The sequence below is a fragment of the Meriones unguiculatus genome, chromosome 5, assembly GCF_030254825.1.
Source record: "Meriones unguiculatus strain TT.TT164.6M chromosome 5, Bangor_MerUng_6.1, whole genome shotgun sequence".
NCBI classification, from domain to species: Eukaryota; Metazoa; Chordata; class Mammalia; order Rodentia; family Muridae; genus Meriones; species Meriones unguiculatus.
In genome coordinates, this window is record NC_083353.1 from 5394674 (window position 1) to 5411931 (window position 17258).

A 17258-nucleotide genomic window follows, 5' to 3' on the forward strand; every position below is an offset into this window, starting at 1 on the left:
CCCCCCTCCCTTTTTATACTGGAGAGCTGCTGATTTTTTTTTTTGAGTTATTTTTTTTTTTAATATAGCCACTTTGCTGAAGGTTTTTAATCAGTTGTAGGAATTCCTTGGTTGCATTTTTGGTGTCTTTGATATATACTATCATATCATCCACAAATAATAATGCTTTGACTTTTTCTTTTCCAATTTGTATCCCCTTGCTCTCCTTTAGTTACACTTTAGGAAATTGTTTTTATGTATGGGGCACTGAATGCATAAACCATGAAGAATCATACCCTGAATATGAACCAAAAGTAAACTGTTTTCTCTATCATTTGCTTCTCTTGGGTCTTCTGTCACATCAACAGGAAAAGTTACTAGCACATTTACTCATGTTCTTGAACTCAAATATTCCTGGTGTTAAAAATAATTTTCCATAACTGTGTTTCAAAATTCATAACAAGCTGACTGCCATGGACATCTGTCTAGAAACATTCCTGTGACTCAAAGAATCTTTCTCAAGGAAAGAAATTTCAGCTAACTTTCAGGGAACAAACACTAGGGCATGTCTATGAATATGGAGATATGGACGCAGTATGTAAATGTCATAATTTATTAATAAAATAAAGCAAATATCCACCTGTTTATAGTAAGACATTCATTACCTCCTTATACATTCCCTACAGACTACACAAATTACATAGAAAGAAGCTTGTTTACATTCTTTCTAAGCAGTTTTATACAGGCCCTTCTAATTTTTTTAAATAAATTTTGTGGTTAGGTACTTCCAATTTTTATTGTGTACAAGTGTTACTCTGTATAACTTCCATATTCTACTTCAAACTTTAGCTCTTCTATACTTCTATACTTCATTATTTTCTTTTAAAAATAATGAAACTATTTGCTCTGTTAATATCTTCCAAGGATGAATACCCATTTTCATAATGTGTTCCGGATGTCTAGATGTCTTTGATTCACTACTTCCTGTTCATGGAATTCACCATCACCAACTCATATCTCAATGAATACATTTAGCATTGAGCTTTCCCCAATTCCAATGGTTGTGTCTCAGTCTCTCCACCTCCCACAGCACTCAAACACAGATTTCTTATATATATTTCATACACATGCTATTTTAAGCGGGTTTTTTGTTTTTGTTGTTTTTTTGTTTTTTTGTTTTTACTTTGAAAAAATTTATTTGGGAACACAAAATTTAGGTTTAGACTGTGAATTTAGAATTGATTTTTTTCATTTACCCCAAAATAATGTGCACATAAAATATTTCTTAGCGTCTCAAACTGATAAATCATGTCAGCTACCATTCAATCTTTCTCAAAAACATGTATTTTTTTTGGCTCAAGATTATTTTTTATTGCACATCTGTGCACATGTCTGCTGATTGTGGGTGGAACTGAACTGAAACACTGACTTAGTTTCAGCCAATTTCCCATCAACTCAAGTCAAGTGGTGAACTGCCTATATCTCCCCAGGGATTCTTTCTAGGAAGTTAGGCATTACCTTTCTCATTCTGTCTTTAAGAAAAAGTACTTTTTATATGCTCAGGACATCTTTTAATGCTTTTTAAAGCTAAAAAATAAAACTAGGAAAGCAATACAGAATATTGTGTTCAATGTTTCACTTTATATCTATTTTGACTAGTTGGTGGGATTTTCAAAATATTTAATTGTATTTTTATTTAAAAGTATAGCTATGTGAGTCGGATTATATATATGTGCCCACCTGTGCATGTGCCCATGGAAGCCAGAAGAGACATCCGTCAGAGCAGACAGATCTCCAAGAGTGGAGTTACAAAAAGTTGTGAGCAGCCTGATGTTATGCTGAGAACAGAACTGTGCTTTCAGCAAGGGCAGCCAGGGCTCTAGCAGCTGTCCCTGCCCCAGCCCCAGCTCCACCTCCAGCTCCTTTAATTGATATTTTTGTTGGTTCTCATCTCAGCACAACCTGCGTAGAACTTGTCATTAAAGGACTGACTGCTATCACCACTTTCAAATAATTTTCTTCTGTATTTCAGACTACCTTATGCACATTGGTCTGAAGTTGAGCATAAACTGTTATTTTTCTAGGAAGAAGTTAATTTTGTTTCTAGAAACACATTGAAAGTGTTTTCTCTTTATTCTGACCAGAATGAATAGCAGAAATAAAACACTATGAACCTTGAGAAACCTTGGTAATTTTCTCCTATGAAAATGCAATTATTGTCTCCCATTAGCCTTGCAGCTCATGTTTGGAAACTAACTGTCACTAGAAAGATATAGGATAACTGAGAAAGCATTGTGATAAAAAGTGACCTCAGTAGACCCAGAGCTTCCACTAAGCACCTGAGAAAAGCAAAGAGTTCATTTCTCCTGTTCGACAAAGACACCATCACAATATCAACCAGGCCTTAGAGAAGAGTCCACAGATGTAAAGAAAAGCTGAGAGTTGTAAAAGGTGGGAAAACTAAATTCTGTAATCTTTTCAAAAAATTAACATATAATTCTTAGCAATAAAGGCTAATATCTTATCATACAATAAAAATAATTTATTCTACTACTGTGTGACAAGAGTAATATATATCATAAGGAAATTTGTAAAAAAAATAGAAAAAATAGGGTTGGAGAGATGGTTTGCTAGATAGACAGATAGATAGATAGATAGATAGATAGATAGATAGATAGATAGATAGACAGATAGATAGATAAATAGATAGATAGGAGATGGAACAGACAAACATGTATTTTTTCACCATTACTATTTTCCTTCCTTTGCAAACAGAAATGTGTCCTTTTCTGTAATCTCAAATTCTTCTTGTCATTTGAAGTTCATGATCCTTATCTCAATTTTCCTTCTCCAAACTGTCCTCACACATCCTTAACCGCTCTGTACCAATATTAATTATTCCTGTTTGGAGCTTTGAGCATCTTGTTTTCCTTTCCTACTCTGAAAATATGAAAAAAAAAAAAACTAACATAGGGACTGTTGATTAAGACTCCAAGTTATAGTTAATCAATAAACCAGAGGTTAGCTATTGACTTCTCTCCCAGGAGATGTGACCTAAATTATTGTCTCTTCTTATTTGAAATTCAAAATGTAATTCTAGAAATCCGAACAGATAGATTACTCAAAACACTATGTAGAGAAAATCTTCACATAAAACTTAAATTCTATCCAGGGAATAGTTGTCTCTCAAGAGATGATGAAGCATGGATTGCACACTTGTTTGATCTAATATCCACTCAACAGCTACCTCTGTTACTACACAGATTTTGGAAGCTACATGTACTTCTCTTGTATATTTCTGTCTAGCTCAATTCTGTAAAGAGTGAGTGTGAGAAACAGACTGGATGTGTGGCTTCCATGTCTGCAGTTTCTCTAAGGCTTACCCTCCAGAGTTGGCTGCCTGTTGGTATGCTCAACCCTACAGCCTTCCTTCTATGGACTTGTCTCAAAGTGACTCAATTCCACCCACATGAACTTTAAGATTTTAGTGAGGACCTTCTAGTTGGCCTTCTTTTCCTAGCTCATTTTGAGTCAATTTGTTACTCTTCTGAATAATTTCAATTGTTTAAATGACTAGAATGATACTTACTTCATTAACCATACCTCCTTGTTTTCTGGGAATGTTTTATGCATATGCTACATCCCTGAGTTAAAAGGTTTGGATTCTGAGTGAGGATTGATCATCTTACCCAGGGTCCTTCTTCTTGCTTAGTTTCTTTAAGTGCACAGATTTTAGTATGTTTATCCTATATTATATGTCCGATATCCACCTACAAGTGAGCATATACCATGTGTGTCTTGCTGCTTCTGGGATACCTCACCCAGGATGATCTTTTCTAGGTCTCACCATTTGCCTGATAATTTCATGATTTCCTTGTTTTTAATTGCTGAATAGTATTCCATTGTGTAAATGTACCACAATTTCTGCATCCATTCCTCCATTGAGAGAAATATGGGTGGTTTCCAGGTTCTGGTTATTATGAACATGGTTTTATGCCTTTGTTGTGTACTTGAGTATCTTTTGGATATATGCCCAGGAGTGGTATGGCTGGATCTTGAGGAAGCACTATTCCTAGTGGTCGGAGAAAGCACCAGATTGGTTTCCAAAGTGGTTGTACAAGTTTAAATTCCCACCAGCAATGAAGGAGGATTCCCCTTTCTCCACATCCTCTTCAGCATGTATTGTCACTTGAGTTTTTGATCTTAGCCATTCTCATGGGTGTAAAGTGAAATCTCAGGGTTGTTTTGATTTGCATTTCCCTGATGACTAAGGAAGTTGAACATTTCTTTAAGTGTTTCTATATTGTGATTCAATATTCCTCTATTGAGAATTCTCTGTTTAGCTATGTTCTCATTTTTTAATTGTATTACTTAATTTGTTGTTCTGTAAATTCTTGAGTTCTTTATATGTTCTGGATATTATCCCTTTGTCAGCTATAGAGTTGGTGAAGATCCTTCCCCAGTCGGCAGGCTATAGATTTGTTCTGATTGCAGTGTTCTTTGCTTTATATAAGCTTTTCATTTTAATGAGGTCCCACTTATTGATTGTTGATCTTAGAGCCTGTGCTGTTGGTGTTCTGTAAAGACAAATGGGATGGACATCGGAAGAGGGAGAAAACAGGGACCAGGATAGGAGCCTACCACACAGGCCCTGTGAAAGACTCTACCCAGCAGGGTATCAAAGCAGATGTTGAGGCTCATGGCCAAACTTAGGGCAGAGTGCAGGAAATCTTATGAAAAAAGAGGGGAGGGGACAGAAAGACCTGGAGGGGATAGGAGCTCCATAAGGAGAACAACAGAACTAAGAAATCTGGGCCCAGGGGTCGTTTCTGAGAGTGATACTCCATCTAAGGACCATGCATGGAGATAACCTAGAACCCCTGCACAAATGTAGCCCATGGCAGCTCAGTATCCAAGTGAGTTCCTTAGTTATGGGAATAGGGACCATCTCTGACATGAACTCAGTGGCTGGCTCTTTGATCACCTCACCCTGAGGGGGAGCAGACTTACCAGGCCACAGAGGAAGAGAGTTCAGCCAGTGCTGATGAGACCTGATAGGCTAGGGTCAGATGGAAAGGGAGGAGGACCTCCCCTATCTGTGGACTTGGAGAGGGGCATAGGTGGAGAAGAGGAAGGGGGGTGGGTTTCGGAGGGAATGAGGGAAGTGGCTTCAGCTGGGATACAATGTGAATAAACTGTAATTAATATAAAAAATAAAAATTAATATAAAAGTGTTTGGGTTTTGTGGTTATCATTTTTTATCTCTAGTAGTCAACACATTTACAAATAAAGAAACAAGTTTAAGACTTGGGAGATTGCTCAATCAGTTGGTGTTTGTCATGCAATAATGAAGACCTAAGTTCAAGCCTCAACAACCCTGTGTAAGTCATGGTGGAGCTTGTTATAATCCCAGTGTTTGGGTAATGGAGAGTGGTAAGGTTCACTGGAGATAATGAGATGATACTAGTTGGTTTTATCAACTTGGAAAAAAAAATAGACATACATGGGAAAAGGAATCTTAATTGTAAATATGTATCCATTAGACTGCCCTGTAGAGAAGTCAGGGTGATGGTGTAGTCTTGATTAAAGACTGATGTGAAAAAGGTGCATCCCTTCCTGATTGGTGTCACCCCTGGAACTATGACCTTACTGTGTATAAGAAAGCAGGCTGAGCAGTCCATGAGGAAAAAAGCAATGAGTACTATTGCTCTGTGGCCTCTACTTCAGGTCTGGCCTCCAGGTTTCTGTACTGAGTTCTTTCCCCAACTTCTCTGCATGATGGACTGCAAACTGTGAAATAAATACTTTTCCTGCACAAATCGCTTTTGTCATGGTGTTGATAACCGTAATAGCAAGCCTAAGACAGAGAATCTTAGTTAATTTTCTGTTGTGATAAAACACACTGACTAAAGGCAACCTTTATAAAAGATAACATTTCTTTTATTTCTGTAAAGCAATGGACACTGCTGCCAGAACAAAACGACTGCCAAAGATTGGGAAAGGATCTTCACCAACCCTATATCTGACAGAGGGATAATATCCAGAATAGATCAAAAACTCAAGAAATTAAGCAACAAATCAATTAATCCAATTAAAATATGGGATACAGAACTAAAGAAAGAACTCTCAATAGAGAAATATTGAATGGCAGAGACACCTAAAAAATGCTCTAATTTCTTAGTCATCAGGGAAATGCAAATCAAAACTACCCTGAGATTTCACCTTATACCCATCAGAATGACTAAGATCAAAAACTCAAGTGATAATACATGCTGGAGAGGATGTGAAGAAAGGGGAACCCTTCTCCATTCTTGGTGGGAATTTAAACTTGTACAATCACTTTGTAAATCAATCTGGAGCTTTCTCAGAAAATTAGGAATAGAGATTCCTCAAGATCCATCTATACCACTCTTAGGCATACATCCAAAATATGCTCAAGTACACAACAAGGACATTTGTTCAACCATGTTTGTAGCAGCTTTTTCCTAATAGCCAGAACCTGGAAACAACCCAGAAATCTTGAAGTTTTCACTGCACTATTTATTTATTTATTTATTTATTTATTTATTTATTTATTTATTTCAATTCATTCACTTTGTATCCCAGCTCTATCCCTCTCCCTTGTCTCTGCCTAGTCCTACCCGCCTGCCTTCTTCTAATCCAATGCCCCTACCCTAGTCCACTGATTGGGGAGGACTCCTCCTCTTCTATCTGACCCTAATCTATCAGGTCTCACAAGGACTGGAGGCATCATCTTCCTCTATGACCTGGCAAAAATACACACACACCCAGGGGAGGTAATCACAAAGCTAAACACTGAATTCTTGTTAGAGACAGACTTTGACCCCATTACTAGGGAACCCACTTGGATAATGAGCAGCCTATGTGCTTTCTCTGAGCAGGGGGTACAGGTCCTTTCCATGCATGGTCCTTGGTTGGAGTATCAGTTTCTGCAGCCCCCACCCCTGGTCCAGGTTTTCTTTTCTTTTCTTTTCTTTTTGAGTCTTTTGGTATCCTTATGGATTTCTTGCCTCCTTCAGGTTTTTCTATCTCCTTCTTCTTCCATAAAGTTTCCTGCACTCTGTCCAAAGCTTGGCTATGAGTCTCAGTTTTTCCTTCAATACCATTAAGGGTAGAGTCTTTCAGAGGCCCCATATGATGTATCCCAGAAGCAGAAAGACACAAGTGGTATATACTCTCTTATAAGTGAATATTAGCCCTATAATATAAGATAAACATGTTAAAATCTATAGTCCTAGAGAAGCTAAACAAAAAAAGGACCCTAGGGAAAAGGCTGAAACCTCACTCAGAAGGCCAAGCAAGACAGACATAAGAAAAGACAAGGAACAGGGCAGGAGTCTTCCACATGGGGCCTCTGAAAGATGCTTCCACTGCATTTTTACCTCTCCATTTTACTCTAAAATCTCTAAATTTCTTTAGCCACATGGCTAAAAAAATTGCATGTATTTCCAGAACTTGCATAATTCTCTATTTCTTAGAAGCATTGAGAGATGAATAACCCTAATTCTTAGCTCTGTTTCAACCCTCATATCTCCTGAGCAATACCCATTGTTGTGTCTCAGTATGGGGGCATCGTAGCTGTAGCTACCCATACCATGCTGAACTTGGAAACATCAGTCATTAAGTTGCCTTTCCATTGTCCCTAGCCATAATCCCATTTAACAGTCATTAGGACAATATAAACTATTACATAAAAATACTGAGTTATGAATGAATATATACCCAGTGTATTTTTCTCCTTCGGGGATGCCTCCCTCAGGATGATCTTTTACAGTTCCCACCATTTGCGGGCAAATTTCATGATTTCCTTGTTTTTTGTTGCTGAGTAGTATTCCATTGTGTAGATGTACCACAATTTCTGTATCCATTCCTCAACTGATGGGCATCTGGATTGTTTCCAGCTTCTAGCTATTACAGACACACAGAGTATATACTCACTCATAAGTGGGTATTAGAGATATAATATAGGATAAACAAACTAAAATCTGTATACCTAAAGAAACTAATCAAGAAGGAGGACTCTGACTTAAATGCTCAATCCCTATTCAGAAAGGCAAAGAGGATGGACATCAGAAGAGGGAGAAAACAGGGAATAGGACAGGAGCCTACCACAGAGGGCCTCTGAAGGGTTCTACCCTGAAGGGTATCAAAGCAGAGGTTGAGACTTATAGCCAAACTTTGGGCAGAGTTCGGGGAATACAAAAGAGGTGTGAAATAGTAAGACTGGAGAAGACAGGAGCTCCACAAGGAGAGCAATGGAACCAAAAAATCTGGGCACATGGGACTTTTCTGAGACTGATATTCCAACCAATGACCATTCATGGAGATAACCTAGAACCCCGGCACAGATGTAGCCCATGGCAGTTCAGTAAGTGTCCAAGTATGTTTCATAGTAATGGGAAGAGGGACTGCCTCTGACATGAACTGATTGGCCTGCTCTTTGATCACCTCCCCCTGAGTGGGAAGCAGCCTTACCAGGTCACAGAGGAAGGCAATGCAGCCACTCCCGATGAGATCTGATAGACTAGGATCAGAAAGAAGGGGAAGAAGACCTCCCATTTCAGTGAATTTGTGGAAGGGCATGGGTGGAAAAGAGAAAGGGAGGGTGCGATTGGGAGGGGAGGAGGGAGGAAGCTACAGGGGGTACAAAGTGAATACTCTGTAATTAATAAAAATATATTTAAAAAATATTAAGTCTTCAAGTTAGTTTTGCAGTCAAAATAATTATTATTAACAAAAACAAAAACAAAAATAAATCAAGATAAAATACACTGTGCAACTCTGACAAGAGCCTGTAACTCTAGCTGCCTCTTGGGAAAGCACTTCTTCCTTTTATAAAATGAATTGGCTACAGTTTCCAAGCAGCAGATGAGTAGGATTGGATTTAATTTTCTGCTCCTGCTGAGTTTAATCTCATGAAGTCTTAATTTACCCCTTCGCTCTCTTTTTCTATTATGTATTTCAGACTCACCATGACAACTGATTTTCTAGCTACTTCATTTCTAGTTTTTCTACCTCATAATTTAATCCTCATTGCTTGTTTAACAGTGTCTTTTCTAACCTATGAGGAGAGGTTATATATATTTAATCTGATGCATTTTGTCCATTCTTAGAAATGCCAGTAGAACTTCATTTCCAGACAACATCAATTATTTTTAAATATTCCTGGTAGAAACATTAAACAGTATATTTTAATCTTTAAGATGCTCTAGAAAAATCCTTAGCATTAGATAAAATTATGGCAGATTACAGTCGCCTAATGATCGTTGACATCACACTAAAAGGAGAGATCTAATGTCACCGGCTTTGACCTGGGATTGACTCAGTTGACCAATACAATGTGTTGGTAATGGAGAGGCAAAAGCGTGTCAAACACTTACTCTTAGAACCTTCAGGTGTACATCTTCAGTATTGTAGAGCTCATGTAAGAAATGACATGGGCAAATGGAGAATCTGTCTCATCTCTGCTCATTCCTCATCTGCGATGATCACTACAGATCACTGTTCCATAATGTTGAGCAACTGATATCATCTGTGTTGAAGATTCCCTCACATTACCATACTTTAACTGAACAATCATGACATAATGAAATAGAGTCATATTGTTTTTATTTTATATCATCTGCTTTGAAGAGAGTTGTTATGAAATGACAAGTACTAGAGCACAATTCCATATCACTGCATTTGCCAAGCTCAGAGCTCAAAGGGCCAATGCATGAAGTGACATGATTGACAGAGCAGGTATTACAACCATGATGCAAGAGAGTTTTGCATTTGATGATTTGAAAACATGCAGGATCTGAAAGAAATTATCTTCAAGTAACCTTTTACTATATATTGAAGCTAATTATAGTGATTTTCTCCTAGGCCAGGATGAATTTTTCAAGAATCCCCACTCAAAACAAGTGTCATACAGATCAATAATGGGAAAAAAAACTACATGGAAAGAAAATGACATTATTCAAAATATAATTTATAGTTAAAATCTCCTGAGAAATCAACGTCATATGAGCTCTGGGCATGTTGTAAGGCTTATTGTATGTCTGCAATTATCTGTTGTGGCTTATGTGTTAATTTAAATACAAATGCATTCCTGGGTTTATCAAGTTTAGGATTTTTAAACTGTCAAAAATTTTAGAATCATTTTGAATTTTTGTAACCATGTCCAGTTAAACCAAATTTACTTAAATGTGCTCTAAACCACTGACTGTCATAAAGTAGAAAAGATGGATCAAGAGCATCAGAAGGCATCTAGACAATTTTTATATCCAGAGGACATTAGTGAGGCTTCTTTTGTGTTGATCTTATTATCAATACAAACACACCTACAGAATAGAGGTCTTTCCTTGCAGACCACTTTTAAATGACTGCCTATCCTTAGGACATCCACAGAGGTTAGGAAAGGAGCCAGATAAATACATTTTGTAGGGATCACAAAGAACTGCAAGAGAGGATGATGTTCCAGGAAAGAAGCATCATGCTTTCTGTTACCACTGGCTGACTCCACTCTCCTATTCAGTGGTTTTACCATTTAACTGTCAGAAATAATGAAACAAAGCTTTATTTGCAAGAAAACAGTATGAGATTCACATTTACTTTCCAAATTTAAGTTTATCTGGGTTCCAGAAAAATGAAGCAACAGTTAGGAGTACATACTATTCTTGCTAGGGACCCAAGTTAGATTCCCATCATCATGACAAGCTAATGCCCTCCTCAGGCTTCGTTGAGTATCTACACACACACACACGCTCAAACATAAATATAAATGTAAAACTTAAAACTGAATTTCCAAAATTTTTACTGTAAAATTAGCACATATCTCTGATATATGGGACTCTAATAAATATAATTAATCTGCTTTGTTGTTATTAAATTGACTATGCATGGTACTAAAAATGAAATATGTATCAATTTAAAAGTAGATGAAACACTTAAGAAATGTAAGTAGAAGGAAAAATATGACCATGAAATTCCTGAATAAAAGCCAAAAAATTCATACTATCTGAAGAGAAACAAAAGTATAACTGTCCTCCTAGAGGCTCCATCCAGAAGCAGATCAGATGCTGAGACTCACAGCCAAACATTAGGTGGAGCTCGGAAAGTCTTGTAGAAGAGTAGGAAAATGGATAGTGAGAGCCAGAGGTGACAGAAACTCCACAAGAAAACCCAGAGTCAACTAACCTAGACCCATGGAGCTTACAGAGAATGAAGCACTAACCAAAGAGCTCGTATGGATTAGAACTAGGCCCCTGACACATTCATAGCTGAGGGGAAGCTTGGTCTTCATGTGGGTCCCCTAGCAGGTAGAACAGGGTTGTGTCTGACATTGGACTCTGCTGCCTGATGGATAAGTTTCCCCCAGCTGGACTGTCCTGTTTGGCCCCAGTGGAAGAGAATGTTCTTAGACCTGATGTGAGTAGATGGACAGGAGTGGGTTGGTACAGGACAGTCTTCCTTTTTCTGAGGAGAAGGGGAGCTGGAAAAGGAGAAAGCCAGTGGGAGGTGGTCACAAGAGGAGAGAAGGGAGAGGGCTGAGATCGGGATGTAAAGTGAATAAATAAGTAAATTTAAAAATAGAAACTCCTGAAAAAAAAAAGCATATAACCTGTGAGGAGTGTATATGTGCATGCAGGTACACACAAGTACACACACACACACACACACACACACACAAACGCACAATTAACTTTTCTGCAAAGAGATTCTAAATAACTGCACCAACTGTATTCTTTCCAAAACTCTAATGGCAGAAATTGCTGATAATTTTAAGAATCCAGAATATTTTTAAAATAGTTTATTAGGTTATATCTAAACGATATATCAATAGTAAATCATTAATAAATTCTGTACTCACACTACATTAAAATAAAATCCCTATGAAAGAGATCATTAGCAGCATTGAAAATGTTTGATGACTATCAGCAAATTGGAGGATCCAGAACTTAACAAATGCACTGTAAGAAAGCAGGGTTTCTGAGCTGCTTGAGTCAGAGGTAGAAGTGAGTTTTCTTCTGTCTGTTCCATGAATAACACTCTTTTTATTTAATTTATATTGATTTATTATTCATTACAGTTTATTCATTTGTATCCCAAATGTGGCCCCCTTCCTCATATTCTGCCAGTCCCACCCTCCCTCCATCTTCTTCCCCTATGCCCCTCTCTTAGTCTACTGATAGGTAAGGTCTTCCTCCCTTACTATCTGAACCTAGCCTATCAGATCTCATCACGACTAACTTCATTTTTTTCCTCTGTGGCCTGGCAAGGCTGTACCCCCCCAGGGGGAGGTGATCAAAGAGCCAGCCACTGACTCTATGTCGGAGACAGCCCCTGTAACCCTTAGTGGGGAACCCACGTGGAGACTGAGGTTTCTATGGTCTACATATGAGCAAGAGATTTAGGTCCTCTCCATGAATTGTCTTTAGTTGGCACATTGATCTCTGCAGACATCACCCTGGACTCAGATTTTTTGGCTCTGTTTGTCTCCTTGTGGAGCTCCTGTCCCTTCCCTTCCTGTCCCTCTTCTTCCATTAGATTTTCTCATATATTTGATAGCCGCTCAACCATTGAACAAGGACATTTACTCAACTATGTTCATAACAGTGTTATTCATAATATCCAGAATCCGGAAGCATTTTAGATGTTCCTCAACCGAGGAATGGATACAGAAATTGTGGAACTTTTACACAATGGACAACTACTCAGCAATTAAAAACAAGGAAATCATGAAATTTGCAGGCAAATGCTGGGAACTAAAAAATATCATCCTGGGTGAGGTAACCTAGAAGCAGAAAGACACACATAGTATATGCTCACTTATAAGAGAATATTAGCCATATAATATATGATAAACATACTAAAGTTTATTGCCCTAAGGAAGCTAAACAACAAGGAGGACCCTAGGGAAGATGCTTAATCATTATCCATAAGGGCAAACAGCATAGACATCAGAGGCAGGAGAAGACAGGTAACAGAACAGGAGCCTATCACAGAGGGCCTCTGAAAGAATCTGTTCAGCAGGATATCAAAGAAAATGCTCAGATTCACAGCCAAAGGAATCACAGTCTTGAAATAGAAGCTCTAATATACAATGCTGTATCAATTTACTGATGGTCCATAGCTATAGATACTTTTTCAGAAGCTCTAAGGATGGTAAACATAGTAAAGTGTATGAATGTAAGGTTATAAAACAGTATTTGATATACTTAAAATACATAACCATATATGAACAACAATAACAAGAGCAAGCAGTGGCAAGAATGAAGTTTCCAATATGAAAAAAAGGTCATTGGGAGAGAGTTCCTTTAGTATAGTGAAAGGCACATCTAGGGACCATAGTCAGGAAGTTACTGCTCAGAAACACACGAAACTGGTAACAGAAGAAATTTAAAGCCTTAAAATGACAACTGCACTGATTATATATTCATACCATAAAAAATAACACAGCAGAACTATATATTTCCACAGGAGATATAGAAATTGTGTCTTTATCTGCTGGCTCATTCTTGAAATCTCAGAAAACAGGAGGTTGAGACTGACTGTCAACCCTAGATTGGCCTAGGTATAATGTGAACTCAAGGCCAGTTTCTCAATTAAGATAGCCTCAGAAATGAAATAAATGTATCTTGTAAAATTGTGTTTTGGAAGCTTCCCTGAAATTTCACAGAAGTAAAAACATAATAGGATAGGCCTAGTGAAATTTCAGTAGTTCAATGGAGTTTGCTTTTCATAGCAAAAATAAATTATTTGTTATTTACTTATTTATTACATTTTTTCTTGTATTTTTGAGATTATAACAAATATTTTAAAAGAAAAATAAACATGAATAATAACAAAAGTAGAAGTAAGTTGTTATCAATGAAAAGGATAGTTTTTCCCGAATTTAATAAATATGTTTAAAATAAGTAGCCTGGAAAGAGTATTGGTTAAATTGTGGAGGCAGTGATGGAAGAACAAAAGAAAATTATATTGTCAGCAGAGAAAATTTAGGATTTAAAAGCTGCAATGTCAGATATACTTGGTTAAAAGATATTTCTTTTGTTGCATTGAATACTTCTCTTATACCTTTGTGAAATTTATGAACTTATATAATAAAAGAAACAAATATATAGAAAAGAATTTATGTATTAAAGGAAATACATACATTTATACATGTGTATATGCCTATGTATGAAAATATCAACATAGGAATCAACTTCTAAGCTACATTACATTATTTCAGACATCAGTGTGATTTACATTCCAAGGACAAAGAGCACACCATATATTTTGAAAACATCTCCAGCTATAAAATAACTGAAAATGCTATAAAAAGACCTTCATCTCTTTTTCATGACAACCAAATAGACTCAGGACTTTAAAAATTAGGAGGATACTGAGCAGTTAAAACTCAGTCTGCATTTAGACTTACTTAGGTAAGACATGCTGACCAAATACTTCAAATCAACAACAGCAGGGGCTCTGCAATTGGCTAATCATCTGGGAAGGGGGGAAAAGACATTTCCCCTTAAGAGCTTGTAACCAAGCCTTGATATACACTGACAGCTTAAGTATACCTTCCCTCTGTGGTCTGAGATGCATTGCAAAAATCACTGGAAAGTGATTATGAGCTGATAGCCTATTGAACAGCAGGCAAATGCCTTGCAAAATTGCCTCTTTAGGAACTCAGTCCAATGCCACTGTTGTCACACCATTTAAATGAAGAATCAAATTGCCATGCAGGAAGCCTATGTTCACATGTCACACATAGGTATAGCTATACATATTTCAGTTGTAGATAATATTAATACAAATATACAATAAGTAAAATCTTATTAAATAAAAGTCTAATTGTGAATAATTACAACTATAAAAATATTAAGATATATGCAATGTAAATTTTTTTTAAATATCATTTTATGGGCTACATCTGAGCAGGGGATCTAGGTCCTTGGTGCATTCATAAGTCTCTGCAGGACCCACCCTGGGCACAGAATTTTTTTTTTTTTTCTTTGTGGCTCTCCTGTGCCATCCAGGTCTTTTTCTCCCCCTTCTTCCATAAGATTCCCTACACTCTGCCCAAAGTTTAACTATGAATCTCAGCATCTGCCTCGATATTCTGCTGGGTAGAGTCTTTCAGAGGCCCTTTGTGGCAGGCTCCTGTTGTGTTCCTTGTCTTCTCCCACAGCAGATATCCTGTTTGCCCTTTTAAATGAAGATTTTTTTTTTTTAAGTTACTTCTATCAAATTTATTTTCAGTCTTCTTGCAGTAACAACCGGACAGTTTTTACATGTAAGCTACGTAATGGATTAGCTTTGTTCCCATTCCTGTGATGAAATGCCCTGGTCAAAGCAACTTAGGACAGGAAGGTTACTTTAGCATTTTTTTTGTTTTGTTTTGTTTTCTAAGAAAATATTTTTTTTAATTTTATTTTTTTTTATCAGTTACATTTTATTAACTCTGTATCCCAGCCGTGTCCCGATCCCTCATTCCCTCCCAGTCCCTCCCTCATCTCCACCGTGCCCCTTTCCAAGTCCACTGATAGGGGGGACCTCCTCCCCATTCATCTGATCCTGTTTTATCAGGTATCTTCAGGACTGGCTGCAAAGCCCTCCTCTGTGGCCTAACAGGACTGCTCCTCCCTTCGGGGGTGGGGAGACCAAAGAGCCAGTCATTGAGTTCCTGTTAGAAATAGTCCCTGTTCCCCTCACTTTGGGAAACCAATTGGTTACTGAGCTACCACAGGCTACATCTGAGTGGAGGTTCTAGGTTATATCCATACATGGTCCTTGGTTGAATGTCAGTCTCAGAAAAGACCCTGTGCCCAGATATATTTGGTCCTTGTGGAGCTCCTATCCTTTCCCCATCAGACTAACTCCCCTTCTTTCTTATGATTCCCTGTACTCTGCCAAAGGTTTGGTCATGAGTCTTTGCTTTGAAAACACTGCTAGTTAGAGTCTTTCAGATGCTCTCAGTAGACTCCTGTCATACGTTCAATGCACATCCCATCTGTCTTTCTAAATGAGGATTGATCATCTTACCCCATGTCTGCTCAATTGATTATCTTTTTTAGGTGTATAGATTTCATTATGTTTATCATATCTTATAGGTCTATATAAGTGAGTATATCCCATGTTTGTCTTTCTCCTTCTGGGATATTTCACTCAGAATGATCTTTTCTAGATCCCACCATTTGCCTGCAAATTTCATGATTTCCTCCTTTTTGATTGCTGAGTAGTATTCCATTGTGTAAAAATACCACAATTTCTGTACCCATTCCACCGTTGATGGACATCTGGGTTGTTTCCAGGTTCTGGCTATTACAAATAGAGCTGCTATAAACATGGTTGAGCAAGTGTCCTTTTTGTGTACTTGAACAAACTTTGGGTATATACCTAGCAGTGGTATAGCTGGGTCTGGAGGAAGCACTATTCCTATTTGTCTTAGAAAGCGCCAGATAGCTTTCCAGAGTGGTTGTACCAGTTTACATTCCCACCAGCAGTGGAGCAGGGTTCCCCTTTCTCCACAACCTCTCCAGCATGTGTTATCGCTTGAGTTTTTCATCTTGGCCATTCTGATGGGTGTAAGGTGATATCTCAGGGTCGTTTTGATTTGCATTTCCCTGATGGCTAATGAGGATGAGCATTTCTTTAAGTGTTTTTCTGCCATTCGATATTCCTCTGTCGAGAATTCTCTCTTTAGCTCTGTTCCCCATTTTTTAATTGGATTACTTGGACTGCTGCTTTTCAGCTTCTTTAGTTCTTTGTATATACTGGATATTAGTCCTCTGTCAGATAAAGGGTTAGTGAAGATTCTTTCCCAATCTGTAGGCAGTCGTTTTGTTTTGATGACGGTATCCTTTGCTTTACAGAAACTTTTCAGTTTCATGAGGTCCCATTTATTGATTGTTGCTCTTAGAGCCTGTGCTGTTGGTGTTCTGTTCAGGAAGTTGTCTCCTGTGCCAATGAGTTCTAGGCTGTTCCCCACTTTTTTTTCCAATTGATTTAGGGTATCTGGTTTTATGTTGAGGTCCTTGATCCACTTTGACTTTAGTTTTGTGCAGGGTGATAAATATGGATCTATTTTCATTTTTCTGCATGTAGACATCCAGTTGGTCCAGCACCATTTGTTGAAGATGCTGTCTTTTTTCCATTGAATGGAATTGGCTTCTTTGTCGAATATCGAGTATTCATAGGTGTGTGGATTTATTTCTGGGTCTTCTATGTGGTTCCATTGATCCTCCTTTCTGTTTCTATGCCAGTACCATGCAGTTTTTATTACT